This window comes from Giraffa tippelskirchi, chromosome 3 (genome assembly GCF_054371585.1).
Source record: "Giraffa tippelskirchi isolate mGirTip1 chromosome 3, T2T-mGirTip1v1.2.pri, whole genome shotgun sequence".
Taxonomy (NCBI): Eukaryota; Metazoa; Chordata; class Mammalia; order Artiodactyla; family Giraffidae; genus Giraffa; species Giraffa tippelskirchi.
The window spans coordinates 75,760,085-75,781,933 of record NC_137277.1 but is presented as its reverse complement, the minus strand read 5'-3'; the positions used below and the strand labels follow the sequence as shown (position 1 = coordinate 75,781,933).

General features: G+C 38.1%; 1 long non-coding RNA gene across 1 annotated transcript in view; it reads left to right on the top strand.

Annotated features, from left to right (window-relative positions):
* Positions 1–21,849, top strand: part of LOC145542346 (uncharacterized) — a 281,064-nt gene that overhangs the window by 12,170 nt on the left and 247,045 nt on the right. The gene's annotated exons all lie outside the window — the stretch shown is intronic.

Here is a 21,849-nt window from a genome sequence, read left to right as displayed (position 1 = left end):
ACAGGGGAGAGCGCGCTCGCCAAACTCCTGGCTGCCTGAGCTGCTCCAACCGGGAACAGAACAAACCGCGGGCGCAACCGAGTCTGCGCCTTTGTGGAGTACTTGGGAACCTGAACCTGAGCGGCTTAGACCTGGGAAGTGCGTGCATCTCAGGGCCCACTCCCCGGCCGAGTAACCTGAAGCCTGAGCAGGGTAGACGGGAAAGCACACACGCCGTGAGCGGGTGAACCCAGTGCGGCCGAGACACTGCGAGCTCTCCACACACATGCCAGTGATATAGGTTTGCAGTGTTCCTCCCTCCCCACAGCACGACTGAACAAGCGAACCTAAAGAGACCACCTCCACTCCTTTGTGGCAGGGCGGAAATTAGATACTGAAGAGACCTCCAAACAAAAGCTAAATAAGCAGAGGGAAGCGCGTTGGAAGTGACAGGCCAACAGATTAAAATCCCTGTAGTTAATTTAACACCGACTGCATTGAAAGGGGCCTATAGATCTTGAAAAGTATAAGCAGGAACAAGAATCTATCTGAAACTGAGCAGACCCCACATTGCTCACAACAGCCCCACAGAAAGTACGGGATATATATTTTTACTATTATCATTAAAAAAAATTTTTTTTTACTTCTTTTTTCTTTAAGTCCTCTATTACACCTTTAATTTTCATTTTCATAACCCACTATTACCTTGCAAAAAAAAAACCCTATTTTTAAAGCAAACTGCATACATATATCTTATACCTTTTATGTTTTCTTTTTTTTACTGTTTCTTTCCTGTTTTACTTTGTTTTTACTGTTTCTTTTTTTACTGTTTTATTGTTTTTTTCTTTTTACACTGTTTTCTTTTTTTATATTGTATGTTTTATAAGAGTCTAATCTCTACTCTAGATTTTTAATCTTTGTTTTACATATTTGATATCAATTTTGTACATTTAAGAATCCAATCTTTAGTACCCATTTTTACTCAGGAGTGTGATTACTGGCTTGATTACTCTCTCCCCCTATTGACACTCTTTCTTCTCCCCCAGGGAACCTCTGTCTCCCACCCTCCTCCTTCTCTTCTCAACCCAATTCTGTGAATCTCTGAGGGTGTTCTGGGTACTGGAGAACACTTCGGGGACAGAATACTGCCCAGATCTCTCTCTCCCCTCTTGATTCCTCCCTTTCTACTCATGCTCACCTCTATTACCTTCCTCCCCCCTCTCTATGTATCTCTGTGAACCACTCTGAGAGTTCCAGACTGTGGAAAGCACAGAGGGAAGTGCTTACTGGCTAAACTGCTCTCTCCACGATTGAGTCCCCCTCTTCTCCTCCTGGTCACCTCAAACTCTCTCCCCCCTCCAGTTCACCTCTCCATGTAACTCAGTGAACCTTTCTGGGTATCCCTCACTGTGGAGAATCTTTTCACCATTAACCTAAAAGTTTTATTATCAGTGCTGTATGGATGGAGAAGTCTTGAGGCTACTGCAAGAATAAGACTGAAAGCCAGGGGAAACATTAATTAATAAGAGATCATCCAATAGCCTCCATGTATACACTGAAACCAAGCTCCACCCAAGAGCCAATAAGTTCCAGAGCAAGACATACCACGCAAATTCCCCAGCAACGCAGGAACATAGCCCTGAGCATCAATATACAGGCTGCCCAGAGGCACACCAAATCCATAGACATCTCAAAACTCAATACTGCACACTCCATTGCACTCTAGAGAGAAGAAATCCAGCTCCACCCACCAGAACACCGACACAAGCTTCCCCAACCAGGAAACATTGACAAGCCACCCGTCCAACCCCACCCACAGTGAGGAACCTCCACAATAAAGAGGAACTTCAAACTACCAGAATACAGAAAGGCCACGCCTAACACAGCAATCTAAACAAGATGAAAAGGCAGAGAAATACTCAGCAAGCAAAGGAAAATGAGAAATGCCCACCAAACCAAACAAAAGAGGAGGAGATAGGGAATCTATCTGAAAAAGAATTTAGAATAATGAAAATAAAAATGATCCAAAATCTTGAAAGCAAAATGGAGGTACAGATAAATAGCCTGGAGACAAGGATTGAGAAGATGCAAGAAATGTTTACCAAGGACCTAGAAGAAATAAAAAGGAGTCAATATATAATGAATAATGAAATAAAGGAGATAAAAGACACTCTGGAGGGAACCAACAGTAGAATAACGGAGGCAGAAGATAGGATAAGTGAGGTAGAAGATAGAATGGTGGAAATAAACGAAGCAGAGAGGAAAAAAGAATAAAGAATCAAAAGAAATGAAGAAAACCTCAGGGACCTCTGGGACAATATGAAACGCCCCAACATTCGAATCATAGGAGTCCCAGAAGAAGAAGATAAAAGGAAAGGCCATGAAAAAATATTCGAGGAGATAATAGTTGAAAATTTCCCTAAAATGAGGAAGGAAATAGTCACAGAAGTCCAAGAAACCCAGAGTCCCAAACAGGATAAACCCAAGGCGAAACACCCCAAGACACATATTAATCAAATTAACAAAGATCAAACACAAAGTACAAATATTAAAAGCAGCAAGGGAAAAACAACAAATAACACACAAGGGGATTCCCATAAGGATAACAGCTGATCTTTCAATAGAAACCCTTCAGGCTAGAAGGGAATGGCAGGACATACTTAAAGTAATGAAAGAGAATAATCTACAACCCAGATTACTGTACCCAGCAAGGATCTCATTCAGATGTGAAGGAGAATTCTAAAGCTTTACAGACAAGCAAGAGCTGAGGGAATTCAGCACCACCAAACCAGCTCTCCAACAAATGCTAAAGGATCTTCTCTAAACAGGAAACACAGAAAGGATGTTTAAACACGAACTCAAAACGACAAAGTAAATGGCAACGGGATCATACTTATCAATAATTACCTTAAATGTAAATGGGTTGAATGCCCCAACCAAAAGACAAAGGCTGGCTGAATGGATACAAAAACAAGACCCCTATATATGCTGTCTACAAGAGACCCACCTCAAAACTAGGGACACATACAGACTGAAAGTGAAGGGATGGAAAAAGATATTTCATGCAAACGGAGACCAAAAGAAAGCAGGAGTTGCAATACTCATTTCAGATAAAATAGACTTTAAAATAAAGACTGTGAAAAGGGACAAAGAAGGACACTACATAATGATCAAAGGATCAATCCAAGAAGAAGATGTAACAATTATAAATATATATGCACCCTACATAGGAGCACCACAATATATAAGGCAAATACTAACAAGTATGAAAGGGGAAATTAACAATTACACAATAATAGTGGGAGACTTTAATACTCCACTCACACATATGGCTAGATCAACTAAACTGAAAATTAACAAGGAAACACAAACTTTAAATGATACAATAGACAAATTAGATTTAATTGATATTTACAGGACTTTCCACCCCAAAACAACCAATTTCACCTTTTTCTCAAGTGCACTCGGAACTTTCTCCAGGATAGATCACATCCTGGGCCATAAATCTAGCCTTGGTAAATTCCAAAAAATTGAAATCATCCCAGCCATCTTCTCTGACCACAATGCAGTAAGATTAGACCTCTATTACAGGAGAAAAACTATTAAAAATTCCAACATATGGAGGCTAAACAACATGCTTCTGAATAACCAACAAATCACAGAAGAAATCAAAAAAGAAATCAAATTATGCATAGAAACGAATGAAAATGAAAACACAACAACCCAAAACCTATGGGGCACTGTAAAAGCACTGCTAAGGGGAAGGTTCATAGCAATACAGGTGTACCTCAAGAAACAAGAAAAAAGTCAAATAAATAAACTAACTCTACACCTAAAGCAACTAGAGAAGGAAGATATGAAGAACCCCAGGGCCAGTAGAAGGAAAGAAATCTTAAAAATTAGGGCAGAAATAAATGCAAAAGAAACAAAAGAGACCATAGCAAAAATCAACAAAACTAAAAGCTGGTTTTTTGAGAAGATAAACAAAATTAACAAGCTATTAGCCAGACTCATCAAGAAACAAAGGGAGAAGAATCAGATCAACAAAATTAGAAATGAAAATGGAGAGATCACAACAGACTCCACAGAAATACAAAGGATCATAAGAGACTACTACCAACAGCTATATGCCAATAAAATAGACAACTTGGAAGAAATGGAAAAATTCTTAGAAAAGTATAACTTTCCAAAACTGAACCAGGAAGAAATAGAGGATCTTAACAGACCCATCACAAGCACGGAAATCAAAACTGTAATCAGAAATCTTCCAGCAAACAAAAGCCCAGGACCAGATGGCTTCACAGCGGAATTCCACCAAAAATTTAGAGAAGAGCTAACACCTATCCTACTCAAACTCTTCCAGAAAATTGCAGAAGATGGTAAACTTCCAAACTCATTCTATGAGGCCACCATCACCCTAATTCCAAAACCAGACAAAGATGCCACAAAAAAAGAAAACTACAGGCCAATATCACTGATGAATATAGATGCAAAAATCCTTAATAAAATTCTAGCAAACAGAATCCAACATCATATTAAAAAGATCATACATCATGACCAAGTGGGCTTTATCCCAGGAATGCAAGGTTTCTTAACATCCGCAAATCAATCAATGTAATACACCATATTAACAAATTGAAAGATAAAAACCATATGATTATCTCAATAGAGACAGAAAAAGCCTTTGACAAAATTCAACATCCATTTATGATAAAAACCCTCCAGAAAACAGGAATAGAAGGAACATACCTCAACATAATAAAAGCTATATATGACAAACCCACAGCAAACATTATCCTCAATGGTGAAAAATTGAAAGCATTTCCCCTAAAGTCAGGAACAAGGCAAGGATGCCCACTTTCACCACTACTATTCAACATAGTTTTGGAAGTTTTGGCCACAGCAATCAGAGCGGAAAAAGAAATAAAAGGAATCCAGATAGGAAAAGAAGAAGTAAAACTCTCACTGTTTGCACATGACATGATCCTCTACATAAAAAACCCTAAAGATTCTACCAGAAAATTACCAGAGCTAATCAATGAATATAGTAAAGTTGCAGAATATAAAATTAACACACAGAAATCCCTTGCATTCCTATACTCCAATAATGAGAAAACAGAAAGAGAAATTAAGGAAACAATACCATTCCCCATTGCAACAAAAAGAATAAAATACTTAGGAATATATCTACCTAAAAAGGAAAACAAAAGACTTGTATATAGAAAACTATAAAACACTGCTGAAAGAAATCAAAGAGGACACAAACAGATGGAGAAATATACCGTGTTCATGGATTGGAAAAATTAATATAGTGAAAATAGTATACTACCCAAAGCCATCTATAGATTCAATGCAATCTCTATCAAGCTACCAATGGTATTTTTCACAGAACTAGAACAAATCATTTCACAATTTGTATGGAAATATAAGAAACCTCGAATAGCCAAAGCAATCTTGAGGAAGAAGAATGGAACTGGAGGAATCAACCTGCCTGACTTCAGGCTCTACTACAAAGCCACAGTCATCAAGACAGTATGGTACTGGCACAAAGACAGAAATATAGATCAATGGAACAAAATAGAAAGCCCAGAGATAAACCCACGCACCTGTGGACACCTTATCTTTGACAAAGGAGGCCAGAATATACAATGGAGAAAAGACAATCTCTTTAACAAGTGGTGCTGGGAAAACTGGTCAACCACTTGTAAAAGAATGAAACTAGAACACTTCCTAACACCATACACAAAAATAAACTCAAAATGGATTAAAAATCTAAACATAAGACCATAAACTATAAAACTCCTAGAGGAAAACATAGGCAAAACCTTCTCTGACATAAATCACAGCAGGATCCTCCATGACCCACCTCCCAGAATATTGGGAATAAAAGCAAAAATAAACAAATGGGACCTAATTAAAATTAAAAGCTTTTGCACAACAAAGGAACTATAAGCAAGGTGAAAAGACAGCCTTCAGAATGGGAGAAAATAATAGCAAACAAAGCAACAGACAAACAATTAATCTCAAAAATATACAAGCAACTCCTGCAGCTGAATTCCAGAAAATTAAACGACCCAATCAAAAAATGGGCCAAAGAACTAAACAGACATTTCTCCAAAGAAGACACACAGATGGCTAACAAACACATGAAAAGATGCTCAGCATCACTCATTATTAGAGAAATGCAAATCAAAACCACAGTGAGGTACCATTTCACACCAGTCAGAATGGCTGCTATCCAAAAGTCTACAAGCAATAAATGCTGGAGAGGGTGTGGAGAAAAGGGAACCCTCTTACACTGTTGGTGGGAATGCAAACTAGGATAGCCACTATGGAGAACAGTGTGGAGATTCCTTAAAAAACTGGGAATAGAACTGCCATATGACCCAGCAATCCCACTGCTGGGCATACACACCGAGGAAACCAGAATTGAAAGAGACGCGTGTACCCCAATGTTCATCGCAGCACTGTTTACAATAGCCAGGACATGGAAGCAACCTAGATGTCCATCAGCAGACGAATGGATAAGGAAGCTGTGGTACATATACACAATGGAATATTACTCAGCCATTAAAAAATATACATTTGAATCGGTTCTATTGAGATGGATGAAACTGGAGCCCATTATACAGAGTGAAGTAAGCCAGAAAGAAAAACACCAATACAGCATACTAATGCATATATATTGAATTTGAAAGATGGTAACGATAACCCTATATGCGAGACAGAATAAGAGACACAGATGCATAGAACAGTCTTATGGACTCTGAGGGAGAAGGTGAGGGTAGGACGTTCTGGAACAATAGTATTGAAACATGTATATTATCATATGTGAAACAGAACACCATTCCAGGTTCGATGCATGAGACAAATGCTCAGGGCTGGGGCAATGGGATGGCCCAGAGCGATGGGATTGGGGGGGGGACGTGGGAGGGGGGTCCAGGAAGGGGAACACATGTAAACCCATGGCTGATTCATGTCAATGTATGGCAAAAACTACTACAATATTGTAAAGTAATCAGCCCCCAACTAAAATAAATAAATTTATTTAAAAAGAAAAAGAGAAATAAAGCTAATGGTAGAAAATGAGCAAAACGTTTTATAACAGCTAGGAAAAATACTGAAAGAAAAACGGGGCTTTAGAAAGTTCCCCATAGCTTCCAGGAGGAAGAGAGACTACTTGGCTGAGACCTCAATGTGCTAAGCACCTGGGGAGACCTTGGAGAGATCAGTGAGGCTGGCAGTGGGGAGATGGGAGTTCATTCTGAGTCATAACTACTACATTCAAAATTGGGTAACCAACAAGGACCTACTGTATAGCACATGGAACTCCACTCTGGTATCTGGCAGCCTGAATGGGAGGGAGGTTTTGGGGGAGAATGAATACATGTATTTGTGTGGCTGAGTCCCTCCCCTATTCACCTGAAGCTACCCCAACATTGTTAATTGGCTCTAACCCAACACAAAATAAAAAGTTTAAAATTTGGAAAAAAGCTAAAAAGACCATGGTCATTTAGATACAGTCACAAAGAAAAAAGATACTTTGATGTATTTGTGTTAGCTTCATCAAAGCTTAATTATAATAATTTATTAGCATGTTATTACTGGAGAAGAGAGACAGAGAGAGAAGGAGATTCTGAAAACTTGGAGCGTGCAAGTGTGTAATAACTGTTATTGCTGATTGTGATATATGAAATGCTTGGTTTAGTACTAGTGTCTTTATTTAGGATGCTGTTGTCATAATTTTGTTTTACAAATGTGAAGGTATTTTTTTAGCCTTCTCACAGATTTAGCTGTGACATTGTTTTCTCAACTCTGTTTTTCTCTTATGGCTTTAATTTATTGACTGTAAATTACACCACAGGAATTTTTCTCAACCCGAGCCCTGTAGTTTGGGAGAAACTATTACATGTTTCAAGAAAAATTGGGACAAATTTGTATAAATGGATTTTAAAAGAGTAAAGCTGGACATTCCTAAAGCAATTATGGCTGATTTCCAGTACCATAAAGTAATGCAATTTAAAATTGACATGTCTAACCTACCAGTGAACTTTCCAAATGAAAATTTCCACCTATTAGGCAATGAGACAATCTCTCCCCTCCCCCAATTCAAGCCTTCTTATCTTAAAAGCTGAGATTCTCTGCTAAGAGCCTGGAGTAACCTCCTTTAAGTCCTGGCATATAAATGTGAAGATAGATACACCTTTATGTAACCCTGGGTCCCAGGATTCACCAGCCCTAGAATCTAACTGATCTCATATTAATAGCCAAATTAATGACCACATTCCACAGCTCTGAGTCACATTTCCATGTCTCTTCAAATAACACTGAGGGATCCCCCGGGGCATATGGTCCTCAGATACAAGTATGCTGACATTTTCTGCTTTGGTCTCCTCACCCAGAAGCTCTGTCACAGCTGCTGTTCCTAAGGGTATTTCTTTCCATGTGGCCAGCACCATCTGTGCTCTCTTCCCTTACATGTGCTTAGGTTTTACTTAAACACCACATACACAGAGATGGCTTCCCTGTTCCTTCCCTGTGACTGCGTGAAAGCTCTGTATTCTCTGCCCTCCCCTCAACCCCCACCATAGCTTTTTGTATTTCTTCCTTGCAGACTTGCATTCTTGTAATTATTTAAGAGACTGCTGTCTTCAATTTTAAGACATGCTCTGCCACAACATTGTTAAAAATTTTGATATTTCTTCTAATTGAAAAAAATCAATTTTTTTTCCTAAGGGATGGGATGGGGAGGTAGGTGGGAGGGGGATTTTCTTTTTTTAAAATTCATTTTTTGTGATATGTAAATATATCATATATATTTTTTAATCATGGAGAAGTTATTGAAACAATGATGTATCTTACAATTAAGGGTATTTTGCAACTTGCTTGGAATCTTTTTTGGAATGTGATTGGGTATGAATTTAATTACTCATCCTTTTAGTTTCTACCTTATTTGGCATTGAACCCAGGGAATTTCTTCATCAAATTGTGTATTATTTATTTATAAAAAGTACTCTATAATGTTAAGGTACAGATGTCACAGTCAGACCTGGCTCTTAGTTATGCTATCTGAAGTAATATGATGTGTATATGTGTGTGTATATATATATATATATATATAATTGGTATATGGTATAATATGGCATTATCTATGTTTATAATTGATTTTTTTCGGTTATGAGACAGATCACAAATTTAAAAATGTTAAAAAATGTTGGAGTGGGTATGTCTTAAAGTTGAAATACAGAAATCATTTAAATAATTACAGTATACATGCAGATTGTAAATATATGTTTATATATATGTATACCTATGTTGTTTTTTTCTTTTCTTCCCTTCTGTGTTCTCATCTATAAGAAATATTTCTTTCCAGTTATTAGCACAGCACCCTCAGGTAAAAAATTAGCTACCTATGGAGAGGGACCATTTATTTATTCAGCGAATAATCATTTTTTTGCCACTAATCACCATATGAGAATGCTGGCATATATATACATATATATGTAAATATATCTCTATCTATCTATCTAGTGTTAGATCATACATAGTGATGGCAGGAGTTCCTGTGACAAGGAACAAATAATAATAAATAATAACATACAATAATAATTAGAACAAATGATTACATTTTGCAGCAAGTGCTTAAATAGAGACAAATATGTATCTGAAAGAGTGTGACTGACTTCCTAGAGGAGAATAGGAACTTTACAGAATGGGTAGCTTGAAGCTATACCTAAATGAATGAGTAATTATTTACTAAATTCATACTCAACACATTTCCAAAAGCAAATTGCAAAATGCATACAATGCAACATAATAAGCAATAGAAAGATAATTCTGTATGATTAGAAAATAAAGTTCAAATAATAAAAGGGAACCAGAGGAGGGAAACTCTGAATGCAAAACTATTTGCCATAAAGTCCTACATAGTTGCCCATTCTGTGTGTGTGTGTGTGTGTGTGTGTGTGTGTGTTAGTCGCTCAGTTGTGTCTGACTCTTTGTGACCCCATGGACTGTAGCCCGCTAGGCTCCTCTGTCCATGGAATTTTCCAGGCAAGAATACTCAGTGTGTTGCCATTTTCTCCTTCAGGGGATCTTCTCAGCTCAGGGATTGAACCCACATGTTTCCTGCATTGGCAGGCAGATTCTTTACCATCTGAGCCACTAGAGAAGCTACCTATATGATTAAATATTATAAAATTCTAATGTATACATATGTGTAAACTGGGAATCGTGGAATGGTAAGACAATCTGTTTGCAATAACAAATCCAGTGGTTGTACGCAGAATGGATTGAGAGTTGGGGGAGAGTGCAAGACTAAGTGTAGAGAAGCCAAGAAAACCAGTTGGGAAGCCCTTGGGATAGGTTTGTATGACTAGTGGCAATGGTGCTATACAGTTAGGGAATAGATTTTGGTTCCAGTTGATCAGGACTGCTTTCACTTGTGCTTCATTTTCCCCTCAATGGTCATACTTTTGTGTTGTTGTTGTTCAATAGATATTGCTAGGGGGACTACAGATCTGATATTTTAATATCTTGTACATTATATTTTGGGCTATAACCTCAAGAACTATATTCAAAACAGAGTATGGTATGTTGTGTTCATCCGGTGACACTGCTTGGGCGAGGTAAAGTTTCTCAAGGTTTTGTTAACTCTGAATTTGTACCAGAAGATCTTGAATCTGCTTTTGATCCCCTGAAAAGAGGTGACTAATTTGACTTAGCTTCTGAAATTATGAGAGGTGTGCGCACCTTCATATTCTAATTGCTAAGAAGTTATGACTTGGTGACGTAGAAATTTTCAGTTATAATTTCACTTTTAATAACTTGTTCTGACCTAAGCAGACACCTCTCAAGAGAAAGGAAAATATAGATACTGACTGTTAGGAGTGTACAACAAGCAACATAATGTGATTTCAGATCAGGAGATTCACCACAAAAATTGGTTAATGCATCTCAAGGTGTGACAGGCCTAAAAGGAGTTGGGTTAAAATCCTACATAGTTCCTTTAAAAGGTGATTTTTCTAGTCACCCACCCTTCTCCTCAGCATTCTGCCTCTGTTCTTCTTTGATACTTTCCTTTATAAGTGTAAGTGTGCCTATATTGAATATAAATTGTAAAAAAGTAATATGAGTTAAAAGTATTAATGATTTGTTAAGCCATTATTTTGAAACAGCCAAAGGAAAAAAAAAAGACCATTATGAAAGAAAAATAGAATCACACAGAAATTTTATGACAAAAGTGCCTCTGTTTAATGATTTGTAAAAGAAGTAGGAAGCATTTTCAGTGAAAACTGCTAATTATTTTGGTTTTCCATAATGAAAACCTGTGATGATGTTTAAATGTCTCTGTTCATTAGTTTACTCTGTTACATGGGTACATTTGTTTGCTTTGTCTATTTTCTCACTTTTCTGCATCAAATAAGAGTAGTATCATGATAAGTTTAAAGTTTTTGGGAAGTGATGGCAATAATCTCTCGACTATGAGAACTGATGACTTAAACTTGTGTTACTTCAGAATGAGAAGGAAGTCATCCTTTTGGTCTGGTATTTCCTTTATCCTCATGTATCTTGGAAGATGTTTCTTTATTCTGCTTTGTCAGAAACATCCACAAATCAAATAACTATTGATGTACTCTTGGTGACTTATGTCTAGAAATAAATGTAAAGGTTGCTGAAGAAATTAACCTTGGTAACAAATGTTTTTGCCATGCTAATGGCTCTTAAGGAATGATTTAATTGTATATGTCTTTGAAAGGCTTCTCAATGACATTGCTGTTCAAACAGGAAAAGGGACAAGGTTCTAAGGTCAAACACCAGAAACAGCATGTTCCTGTCAAGCTCAGAGTTCAAGAATTTTTGGAGCCCCGCTTTTTCTTAAATTTGATTGGAATAGGGATTGTGAATTTATGGACCTTCTTCCACACCACCCCCCACCTTTGCCTGTTGTCTGCTTTGCCTTTGCTCATGCTGACTTACTGCTTCTTGATTTCTCCTCATAAGCCCTTTAGTATGTGGCAGAGGTATGCAAGAGCATTTACAGCTAGGCTCATAAACTTCCTGCCTGTGTCACTGCTGCAGATTTAGGTGTGCTGATTGATTTTTCACCTAGAGTGCAAGGCTCTGTACCTGTCCAACTAGTTCTGTCTGCTCTCATCGGCATCTTCTCACCCCTCACCCTAGTGCAAATCAGGTGTGTGTGTGCCGCCTGATGCAGTGAGTGTCACAGAGGGCAGACCCTCATCTGCCTTGGAAGGTGTACCAGCCAGGTAATCCTGTGGTCTCAGGCTTCCGACCTTGTTTCTTAGTTTAGAAAGTCGCATTGACTCTATGGTGTTTATTCTAAAATTTGTGGACAAAGAAAAGTCCTCCTTCTCATCAGGTCCTTTGAGAAATGGCAATACTAGCAATCATGGAAAAATAAAATTAGATAGTAAATTCCTCCGAAATTGGCCAGATAAAAATAGAGATGGAATACTGAATACCTATTTTGTGCTGTGCTTTTTCATAGAAGTCTTGTTGGAGAAGTTCCTTTATGTTTGTTGTCTGTCTCTTTACTTTGCCACCTTCTTTGCTGCACGGCTCTCCTCTCATATTTGCTAGGTTGCTTGCTATTTTACACATTTGGCATCATCCCAGTTTAGGCTGTCTCTGGGAAGGCCTGAGATTTCTGTAGGTATGATGGCAATGCAAGTGGTAAGGAAGGAAAAGGAATGGCTGCAAGTCATGGTTGAGAAAATGCACAGAAAAAGACTTTAAGGAAGAATTATTTTTCTTGGGTGATGCCATTTCTCCCTCTACCTAGGAGTCATCTATTTTCCCTCTTATTAAATATTCACATAGTCACTATGGATGGCTAATGTGATATATTCCATTTTGAAACATGTAAAATTGTATTCTAACAGAAGAAGAAAACTTCCTTCTAGAGATTTCAGAACACCAGTGGTACTTCCAAGATATCTTATAAAAAAGGCATCTCTATCTAGTTCTCACTGACTTACTGTTAAACAGTCCATACCATCTCTCAGATGTGCCTTTCTCTGGTGGCCTCATTCTCGGGCACACATTCTATGTAGTGAGAGTTTCTCACTCTGTGTAGTGAGAAACACAGCACCTGAAGCTCTGGGTACATGGTCCTTAAGTTAATGATCTTAGAGAAAACATGAGTGCCTTAATAGGAAGGCTTCACAAAAGTTCTGGAGGCATTTTTGATTGTCCTGCCTTGGGGCATGTGCTCCTTCCCAGGGCTGGGTCAGCCTCCCCTGAATCAAAGAGGATGAATTAAAGAGGATTACTGCAGGGAAAGTGACTCCCCCAAGGAAAAGCATACTGGGCAGACAGACAAAGGTCTATTTCAATAAATATGATAAAAATTTAGCTAGCTGAGGGAGGTTATTAGGAAATAAATTAGGTAGGAAAAACTTAAATCTGACTTAGCGGCTGATGCAAGGGTGATTTTGTCCTGGGTTGTTTTCTGTCCCACTGTAATGAAGACTCGTACGGGCTCACAGTTTTATAGGCTTCTAAGTGGGAACAATTCTTTTATCTAATATGGAATATATAAATAACATTTTCCCTTTATATTTACTGAGTAGACTTTTTTCCTCTAAGGCAGTGATCTTCATTATAGAAAAGTAATAGATTAATAATTTCAAATTTAGATAACACAGAATTATTAATTTTGTTTAACTCCCGAAGGCTAGAAAAGCAGATTGATACAAAATGAGAAAATACGTCTTCACAATTTTTAATAGTGAATGAGTATAGCCTTCATCAGTACTATAAAGGCAGCTAATTAATAGCTAGCTAATATTTATGTATATTTATAAATGTTTAAGTGTTTTAAAAAGTTTCACTAGAATGTAACCATCCTTGTGGAGTCAGGCAACGCCTAATACATACATGCACACATATACTCAGTCTCATTCACATGGCTCAAAATGAGTGCTTTTCTTGAAAGGAAGAGAAAAGAAATAGCTTTGTTACTCAATTCTCTGGGAAGAAGATTACTGAGACAGGAGGATGAGGTTGCAGTGACTGAGCTACTCTGGGAGGGTGACGGGGTACAGAGAGAGATGGCTAAAATTTTCCATCCCTCAACAGTGTCACCATAACGTCTAGGAGTCATAAACATACAATTTGAAAAACACTGAAATAAAACCAGTGATGGGATTCAAATCACTTTTATAGCATTACTCACCACTAATTCCGTGAGATGGATCCTCATCTGTGGTTTTCATATATAGTGTTAGACACTTAGTCGTGTCCTACCTTTGCGACCCCATGGTCTGCAGCCCTCCAGGCTCCTCTGTCCATGGGATTCTCCAGGAAAGAATACTGGAGTGGGTTGTCATTCCCTTCTCCAGGGGATCTTCCCAATCCAGGGATCAAACCTGTGTCTCCTGCATTGCAGGCAGATTCCTTACTGTCTGAGCCACCAGGAAACCCCTGTGATACAGGGTGATACTAATAATATTTGACAATTGATATGATATAGGCACCCAACCAGCACTGCCAGAGAGAGCAGACTCCAACTGTGAACATCTAGAACACTTTAAATGTATGTTTCAGCTGGATATCATCCCTGTATACCCATATGCAAAGTTATGAATAATTTCTATTAATAAATATTTTATCTGTCAAAATACATACTCTATTTCCATTTCAGTCTATTTTATTTATGTCAAAATGATCACTGGTAAGAAGTTTTATTGGGAATTTTGTAGTTTTCTAGCTATTGAAAACATACATGTATAAATTGTCATTAGACATTCTACCTAAAGACTATATCTTCTTGGAACATTAATTCTCTAACTAACTAACTAATGGTTAACATTAAGTCTGCAAACATTTCTAGGCTCCTAGTGTGAGCCAAGCAATGTGTTGGTTTTGGGGTATACAACAAAAAAGGACAAGGTTGCTACCCTGTGGACCTTATGGCTTCACTGGGGCAATAGATAACAGATAATTCCAAAGCAGAGTGATAAAGTTTGGTTTGAGGAAGTTCAGGGAGCCATGAAAGCAGTGAGGAGCGGCATGTAACACACACCTGGGATCAAGGAAGACTTCCTGGGAGAGGTGATAGCTAAACTGTGACCAAAGAATGCATCAAGAAATGGGAAGGATGGAGGAAAAGAGCAATGGGAAGAGACTGGTTCAAGCATGTGTAAAGTTCCAGAAATTGAGGACAAAATAACCCAAAAATGGCCTAGTATAGCTTGGTTTATGCCTCTCTGCCTTTGCTCATGCTGTCTCTTTGAACTGGGTTGTCCTTTCTCTTCTCATTCACTGGGAATATCTACATTTATTTCAGAATTTGGATCAAATATTCTCTCATCAAAATTTCATGGATCCTCTGTGTAGAGCTGAGGAGTGTATCCAGGATAGTTTTCTCATATTGGCTGTAACTCTTGATGCCTCATTTAGCTTGTACATTATTTGAAGGTAGGAGCATTATCATTTCAGTGTTGGCACCTTGAGTAATGCTATCACAGCATGGATGTTAAGAGTTCAATGCACCTCTCATTCCTTATTGTTTTTATTACTCTCTTCCAATACTTCTAATGAACTACATTGAGGGAGTTTATGAGGGACTGATTGTATGCATGCTCAGTCGTGTCTGTCTCGTTGTGACCCCATGGGCTGTAGCCCAGCAGGCTCCTCTGTCCATGGAATTTTCCAGGCCAGAATACTGGAGTGGGTTGTCATTTCCTACTCCAGGGGATCTTCCCAGTCCAGGGATTGAACCTGCCTCTCTTGCATCTCCTGAGTTGGCTCGTGGCTTTACCATTAGCACCACTGAATTGGAAATGAGGTTTTTGGAAGTGCACTAATTTTGTACTATGTACCTGGCCTCACTTTATCACCCAGTTACAGATAACTAGTCAATAAACCACAGGGTTGGACACAGGTAGTGAAAGAAAGCCCACAGCACATGACGAGAAGTGAGGGGCCAACTTTCTGCCTTTAGGCATGTAACCTTGCCCACCAGTAAAACATGAATGCCAGGAATGTCAATCAATATCAATAAATGTCAGGCTCTGACCAATTCTGTTAGTCATTCCTCCTTCCCATGCTAAAATGACTATTGCAAACAAATTTTCTCACCATCTGTAACTATAGATACACATAGTAACTGAAAATCTGCAAGTTCTATTCATGCAAAAGTTGGATGACTGTCTATCTGAAATATTGTACACTGTTGGATGGATTGAATCCATATTTTAAATGTGCCATTGAACCCTGAGGATCTATGTTCCTTTATATTTGGCATTCATTTCACCTGAAATTATTCAGTATCCTTGGGATTTGGTAGGTCTGGACCAGGGATTATTCAGTTCATAGAGAGGGACCAGGCCAATGAGGAAATTCTGTTGCTCTTAGGTTTGTTTTCTTTCACTCAGTATTTGGCCTTGCTGCAAGACTGATGTAGATTGGTTGCAAATTGTAACTCAAAACTGTAGACACCAATGTATATGCATGAACACCCATGTGGTTTTTGCTTAATGAGAATCTATGAGCCCTCTGGTGCATTGGCTATGATCTGGTGACCACCAAGCTGTAGGACTGAAATTTTAGTTGATTTCTTTATTAGGTATGATCTCTATAAACTATTGGGGCTTCACAGGTGGTGCAGTGGTAAAGAATACACCTGCACGAAATGCAGGAGACATGGGTTGGGAATATCCCCTGGAGTAGGAAATGGCAACCCACTCCAGTATTCTTGCCTGGAAAATTTCATGGACAGAGGAGCCTGCTGGGCTACAGTCCACGGGGTTGCAAAGAGTCAGACATGACTGAGTGAGTATGCATGCACTATAGACTATAACTGTCAAATAATGCCTATCATGATTTTGGAGAGTAATCTAAATCTTGATCATTTGCCTGAAAAATACAGAGAAAACAATAATTCTTAAAATATAGCATATTTAATGAAGATGGGATAAATGATCTCATTGATTGGTATGTACTTAGCAAACAATTTTGGGTGTAGCAGGATGTGAATACTGTAGGAAGGAGTGCTGAGTCTCTTACCTTGAAGGTGTGTAGCAGGCACACATTTCTTCTTGTTTATTTCCTTGTATATTTATTTATAACACTTTTATTTAGGATGAATTGATGGATACTGAGGAAAATTATGGGAGGGGGGTGGTAGAGGGGCCAGCTAAAGTACACAATCCAACTTTTGTGCACTTTGTGTAACCCTGCCAACCAGTAAAATATGAATTAGATATTTGCCTTTGTTTTTTACTGAGAAGAAGGATTCTCAGTCTTCATATTACACAGTTTATTTTAATTTTATTTATTAGAGCAACAGTTGATATTTTCCTGGTAACATTAATTCAATAATTCATGGAAGAATTTTAGATTTGTTGGTCATACTACTGTAAATAGAATTATAATGGGAGGGCCAAAACATTACAATACACTGTGGCTAAAATCTGTAATAACAGTATTTTATAGGAAATATATAAAGTGATATATACCTTTTAATATTGAATTAACAAATAAATATGTTGTTTCACATGGATTTCTAGTCAGGAAATTGAAATTTAGCAATTTTGAGGCAATATTTTAAAAAAGATTGACACATTTATTGTTGGATAATTATATAATCAGATGTTCAATACCCAAATCAGATTGATTATATTCTTTGCAACCAAATATGGAGAAGCTCTATACAGTCAGCAAAAACAAGACAGGGAGCTGACTGTTGCTCAGATCATGAACTCCTTGTTGCCAAATTCAGACTTAAATTGAATAAAGTAGGGAAAACCACTAGACCATTCAAGTATGACCTAAAGCAAATCCCTGTGATTATACAGTGGACCTGAGAAATAGATTCAAGGGATTAGATCTGATAGAGTGCCTGAGAACTGTGGACGGAGGATTGTGACATTGTACAGGAGACAGGGATCAAGACCATCCCCAAGAAAAGGAAATGCAAAAAAGCACAATGGCTGTCTGAGGAGGCCTTACAAATAGCTGTGAAAAGAAGAGGAGCAAAAGGCAAAGGAGAATAGGAAAGATATACCCATTTGAATGCAAAGTTCGAAAAAATAGCAAGGAGAGATAAGAAAGCCTTTCTCAGTGATCAGTGCAAAGAAGTAGAGGAAAACAATAGAATGGGAAAGACTAGAGTTCTCTTCAAGAAAATTAGAGATACCAAGGGAATATTTCATGCAAAGATGGTCTCGATAAAGGGCAGAAATGGTATGGGCCTAACAGAAGCAGAAGATATTAAGAAGAGGTGGCAAGAACACACAGAAGAACTGTACAAAAAAGATCTTCATGACCCAGATAATCACGATGGTGTGATCACTCACCTAGAGCCAGACATCCTGGAATGTGAAGTCAAGTGGGCCTTAGGAAGCATCACTAAGAACAAAGCTAGGCCGGGGCAATGGGATGATCCAGAAGGATGGGATGAGGAGGGAGGTGGGTGGGGGGTCCATGAAGGGGAACACATGTAAACCCATGGCTGATTCATGTCAATGTATGGCAAAAACTATTACAATATTGTAAAGTAATTAGCCCCCAACTAAAATAAATAAATTTATAAAAAAAAAAAAAAGCTAGTGGATGTGATGGAATTCCAGGTGAGCTATTTCAAATCCTGAAAGATGATGCTGTGAAAGTGCTGCACTCAATATACTAGCAAATTTGGAAGGCTCAGCAGTGGCCACAGGACTGGAAAAGGTCGGATTTCATTCCAGTCCCAAAGAAAGGCAATGCCAAAGAATGCTCAAACTACCGCATGCTGCTAAGTCGCTTCAGTCGTGTCCAACTTTGTGCAACCCCATAGACATCCCACCAGGCTCCGCCGTCCCTGGGATTCTCCAGGCAAGAACACTGGAGTGGGTTGCCATTTCCTTCTCCAATGCATGAAAGGGAAAAGTGAAAGTGAAGCTGCTCAGTCGTGTCCGACTCTTCGCGACCATTGCACTTATCTCATTGCTAGCAAAGTAATGCTCAAAATCTCCAAGCCAGGCTTCATCAGTATGTGAACTGTGAACTTCCAGATGTTTAAGCTGGTTTTGGAAAAGGCAGAGGGACCAGTGATCAAATTGCCAACATCCATTGGATCATAGAAAAAGCAAGAGAGTTCCAGAAAAACATCTACTCCTGCTTTATTGACTATGCCAAAGCCTTTGACTGTGTGGATCACAACAAACTGTGAAGATTCTTCAAGAGATGGGAATACCAGACCACTTGACCTGCCTCTTGAGAAATCTGTATGCAGGTCAGGAAGCAACAGCTAGAACTGGACGTGGAACAACAGACTGGTTCCAAATAGGAGAAGGAGTACGTCAAGGCTGTATATTGTCACCCTGCTTATTTAACTTATATGCAGAGTACATCATGTGAAATGCCAGGTTGGATGGAGCACAAGCTGGAATCAAGATTGCTGGGAGAAATATCAGTAACCTCAGATATGTGGATGATACCACCCTTATGGCAGAAAGCAAAGAAGAACTAAAGAGCCTCTTGATGAAAGTGAAAGAGGAGAGTGAAAAAGTTGGCTTAAAGCTCAACATTCAGAAAACTAAGGTCATGTCATGTGGTCCCATCACTTCATGGTAAATAGATGGGGAAACAATGGAAACAGTGACAGTCTTTATTTTGGGGGGCTCCAAAATCACTGCAGATGGTGACTCAAGCCATGAAATTAAAAGATGCTTCCTCCTTGGAAGGAAAGCTATGATCAACCTAAACAGCATATTAAAAAGCAGAGACATTACTTTGCCAACAAAGGTACAAATAGTCAAAGCTATGATTTTTCCAGTGGTCATGTATGGATGTGAGAGTTGCACTATAAAGAAAGCTGAGCACCAAAGAATTGATGCTTTTGAACTGTGGTGTTGAAGAAGACTCTTGAGAGTCCCTTGGACTGAAACTTCTTGCAGTCCAACTAGTCCATCCTAAAGGAAATCAGCCCTGAATATACATTGGAAGGGCTGATGCTGAAGCTGAAGCTCCAATACTTTGGCCACCTGATGTGAAGAACTGGCTCACTAGAAAAGACCCTGATGCTGGGAAAGATTGAAGGTGGGAGGAGAACGGGACGACAGAGGATGAGATGGTTGGTTGGATGGCTTCATTGACTCAATATACATGAGTTTGTGTAAACTCTGGGAATTGGTGATGGACAGGGAGCCTGGTGTGCTGAGGTCCATGGAGTTGCAAAGAGTTGGACACGACTGAGCTACTGAACTGAACTGAACTGAATTATATAACCTTGTAAAGTTTAAGGCTCTTGCTTCCTATTTTTTTAAAAAATTGTTATGTAAAAAGAATTTTTCAGAAAAATGGAAAACCCTCTGGCTTGTTATCTTTTATTGTATATTGTCCCCTATGGTTCTATTTAAGTATTTTCCTGAACGACTCTATTGAAATTGCTTCAACAAACTTGCCAGGTAACAACTTTTCACTGATTGATGATAATCCATGAAGAAAAGTTCTTTATTGCATTTATCTCTGCTCTATTATTTGTGCAATTATGAAAATATCTTTCTATTGTAAAGTATAACATTCACATGGACAAGTAAAAAATACATCAAATTATAGTAAAATAAATTATTATAAAGCAAACATCTCTGTAACATATTCTAGGTCCAAAAAATAGAATATTAAGAGATTTCAAGAAGCTGATCCTCTAAGATAATTCCTCCTAGTGAGAGGGTATCACTAAAATGATTCTTGTGATTAAAATGCTGTGGAAGTTCTTTCTTATTTAACCACCTTTGTATGCATTCTATAACAATACAGTTTTTGAAATTTATATAAGTGGAACTGTACTGTGAGTAATATTTTTTTGCCTTGTTCTTTTGTTATCATCATCTTTAAGATTCTTTGATCTTTTACTTTGTTTTGAGAAACTTTGTTTTCCATGTGAAATAATTGTCAGGATTGCTTGGAATTTAGTTTATGTGTCATTAGCAGGTATGTGTCTCACCTCTTTTCTTCCCTATTTTTGTTCCTCTTGTTGATTGTTTTAATGCATAGTTACAAAGAGATTCTCACTTAACTGCCATGATCCTGTTTCATTTTCAGAGGAGTTTTGAGTGCTGGTTTTTCTACCTCTTGGATTATCATATAAATTTATCAAGTGCAAAGATTTTGAACAGAAGGGAAAGGAATAGATGCTGCCCTTTAGAATGATTGAATAAACTTACTAGAGAAACATATGGTATGAAGTATGGCATGAAAGGAGCTGACTGATAAAAACATGATTTCAAGGAAAAGGGCATCTGTTTACAGTCTCAAGAAGAGAATCAACAAAGGAAGAAAAACAGTTGGCATCTTCATATATAGTAACCTTTTGGCTCTGTTGCTTGGAAAATTCAGTATTATGACAAAACAGTTGCAAACTTATGACAGAGCAAGAGAAATAGGTAATTTTGATTGAAGGATTTTCTGCATAGAATCCTTACAGATAAGGAATGTGCTTGTACATATATTATAGAAAAAGAGAAAAGTAAGAGCAGGTTTTTATTTTTTAACAGGGGCAATCCTGCTGTTGACAGAAACTTGATTCCCCAGATCCAAGATATTTCTCCCCACAAATATTTCACCTACATGTTTCAAGATACTTTATGGGGAGTCTCAGAATAAAGATTTAGCCAACAATTTGTTCCGTGAAGTCAATGATAAAAGTGATGTTGGAATTCACTGGGAGTATTAAGGGCAAAATAAAACATGAGCTTCCATTAAAATAAAGTTACTGTTAATTAAATTCCAACTTACTCTTTTTATTCTCTAATTTTAAATGTGGAACAACCACTCACCATGTCCCTCAAGGCAGAAAAAGGAATGATCTTAGAATTGCCTTCTTTAGCTTACATACTCTCAACTATCAAATTCTGTTAC